This window comes from Rattus norvegicus, chromosome 2, assembly GCF_036323735.1.
Source record: "Rattus norvegicus strain BN/NHsdMcwi chromosome 2, GRCr8, whole genome shotgun sequence".
Classification (NCBI taxonomy): domain Eukaryota; kingdom Metazoa; phylum Chordata; class Mammalia; order Rodentia; family Muridae; genus Rattus; species Rattus norvegicus.
The window spans coordinates 242,872,678-242,875,854 of record NC_086020.1 but is presented as its reverse complement, the minus strand read 5'-3'; the positions used below and the strand labels follow the sequence as shown (position 1 = coordinate 242,875,854).

Below are 3,177 nucleotides of genomic sequence, written 5' to 3'. Positions count from 1 at the left end.
AGACAAGGTGTGTTGGCTTTCCCATTAGCAGTTGTGTTTAATATAAAAGGCAAATTTTATGGGTGGGGATTATGTGACAATGTGAATTTTTCCTGCCATTGAAGAAGATGCCTCTGTGAATCTTACAGCCTCACTGATCTAGTTCTCCTCCCCATGGGTATGTGAGTCTACAGGACAATGCAGTCTCCAATGAGACCCTAGCCCTGGATAACTCCTATCTTACTGCCCCATGAAACTCTGTGAGGACCTACAAAGGACAATGCTGCTGTTGATAACCAGTGGAAACCGAGCTTAAGAAATCATGTGCTTGTTTTAGTCATTTGTCTTATAAGAAATTGCATCATTTTTGTAAAGATCTGTGCTTTTAAAGTACTACAGTGGCAAGGTGAAGATATCAGTTAAAGTTTCCAGTTTCCATACTGGAAAGCTCACAACTGCCAGTGCCTACAGCTCATGGGAATACAATATTCTCATTTGGTCTTTTTAGGTACCCATCCTCACATGCACATGGACAGACATGCAAAAAAATATATAGAGAAAAATTGTCTTTTAAAAAAGATTTAAGTGTGAAAGTTCACAAAGAGATCTTTAATGATAAAAGAACAATCTTAACTCATGGAACTCGTGAGGCAACCCTCGATACAGTTTATGAATTTCTGTTCATGACCAACAACATTACAGGTAGAGTTGTGAGTGATCTCTGCCTACAACCATTGCCAGTAACTAAGGGGACGAAAACCAGAAAAAGAAGCATTTGAGGAAACACATTTCTCAAATTTACAATTCATTGACCCAAGGCAAATAGCTTTACTACATTTCACTTCCTGATTAATCAAGGACAGCATGGGCCTGGAAAAGGGCTATCTTAACTAGTGATGCTTTTATTCTAAATATTAATGAGCAAGGCTTCAAGGAGATCAGACATGGACTAGCAGGTTGTGGCATAAAGTGCGAAATCAGAAAAGGGCCGCAGTTCGAAGTGCTGCCTAGCAACTAGGATGTGAAAGAATGATTAGAAGTTGGTAAGAGAATGTTAAATTTAACTCATATTTATGGAGCATTGTTCAAAGATGCAAAGGAAAGTTGACTCAAAAAATAGAATAATTTATAAACCTTTCAAAAAGACTTCAGAGAGATGATAGATTTTCAAGATCAAATGATTCTGTTTGCTCTTGTCCTGACTCAGTGTTTGTCTTCTGTTATGGTTTTCTTTCAGTATCTACTTTTACTGTTTGTTGGGGTTGATGTGTTCCCAAATGAGTGCTCTGAACTGGGTAAATCATGGCCAATCTACCTTCCCTGTGGTTGCTGGGACAATGAGGGGTATCTGACTCAACACTGACCAATGAGACAGGAAGACGGTAAGGCTTCTGCAGAAATTCTGGAAAATCTACTGCTTCAGCTGTAGGGAAAGTGAAGAACTACTTAATCTTGGCAGAGATGCTAGATTTTGTTCAATGTATGATCCCTTGGCTTGCAGAACTTTGTAAGAACTTTATTCACAGAGCAGTAAAGCTGTAGCTTTGAGTGTGGTTCCAGTAAGGAATTGTAACTTCCTCATTACCCGCTGCAGACTGGGACAGTGTGCTGTGGCATTCTGCAGTCTGTCATGTAGAGGGTCCACAGACGGTTGCTCCAAACATCCTTTGACTCACTCCGATTTGAAAACCTAAAGCCTGGACAGGCTGTTCTGTAGAGACATGGGCATTGTGTTGAGACATACTGTGACATGTGACATAATGTGGCCTGTCTCCAAATGCACTTCAGAGAAGAACCTGGTCATACCTAACTTTCCTTATTCTGTTCATTTCTACTGAAATGACTCCAAGTGAGAAATCTTAAAACAAGGCAAGGGGGATTCCCTGGGTCCTGTACCCATTGTCATTGTTGCTAAGGAAAAGGGAGATCATGCTGGTGGAGATTTCTCCTTTATTTAATTGTAGCAATGGGATCAGCTAATGCATTAAAAATCTGCCACAACAAAGGAAAAATTCAAAGATAGACAGGCTACTGTGCTTAGGCGTTGATTTAAATGGAAAGTTTATATTGCCAGCCGACATAAAATTAATTGATAAACCTCACTATTGTTTTTCAGAGTTTTAAAGAAGAAACCTGAGATGCCGAAGAATTGTCAAGAATTAAACACGAAGTTTTGCAGCTATATAGCCTTTAAATCAAAAGATAATCAAGTGCTTCTCATGTTTCAGATCATCAATGTGATGAATACAGTATTCAAAATGCAAGCATGGGATGCAATGTCTGTATAACGTCAGTGAGAGGGTGAAGAAAGAGCTGGGAAAGTCATCTGATAGCCTATGTGTCATGGTGAAGAACTTAAGAAAGCCCCGTTTTTCTTTCCCCACTTCCTTCCTTCCTCTTCCAACTGTTTTGCTTGCTTGTTTGTTTGTTTGTTTTTGTTTTGTTTCATGATTATATCTGGAAAGGCAGTGCATCTGTAATCACGATAGAATTCTCTATTTCTGGAATATAAATAAAGTCACTTCCAACTTGATCTCACCCACGGTTATTCAGAATTTTATAGGTCGTTCATGTGCAATAATAGAATTCTGCTAAATAAACGTGTTAAAACGACGTTACCTTTGCTAGGTATTTGCTGTTTTACTCTGTCGTGTGCGTTCCCCTTTGGTGGGGCAAGTGACCATCTGAATACTAAGTAGCATCAATTTGTTCTGATAGTTTCTGACAGGTGTATTTGAAAGCAACGTATTGTATAAACGGATGCAGGTTCCTGGAGATGAGAACAATGATGCTTGGGGCGTCTGATCGGGTCTTCTCATATGTGATGCTGTTTGTGCCTCGTCTTTGATTATTTCTATGTCCCAATTATTAGCAGCCATCAGTGCCTCAGGATAATGCAAAGCAAGGCAAAGCAAAACAAAGGCCCGTCAGTCTGCAACTGACAGATAAAGTCTCCGAGGTTGCAGATGGATTTATTGGTTCTCTGTTTCTAAATCTGTCAAAAGGACCTGAACAATTTCCCGCCTGAAAGAGGCCGAGAGCTGGTCACCTGGAGGCCTTTCATGATGACGGTGGCTGAGAAGTGCAGTGCGGCTGCAGTGAGTTTTCAATGTGAGTTGTGCTGCTTTCACAGGCTCAGACAGGTGCTCTTTTGGGGCAACAAAGGGAAATTGACATTTCCTGAAGATGCTGTGGCTT

At 40.3% G+C, this 3,177-nt stretch overlaps 1 long non-coding RNA gene across 1 annotated transcript; it reads left to right on the top strand.

Moving 5' to 3' along the window:
* The first annotated feature begins 1,212 nt into the window (after positions 1–1,212).
* Positions 1,213–2,592, top strand: LOC103691735 (uncharacterized). Its single transcript, XR_591402.4, has 2 exons — positions 1,213–1,361; positions 2,096–2,592. It is a non-coding gene; the product is annotated as an uncharacterized LOC103691735 (long non-coding RNA).
* Positions 2,593–3,177: the final 585 nt, after the last annotated feature.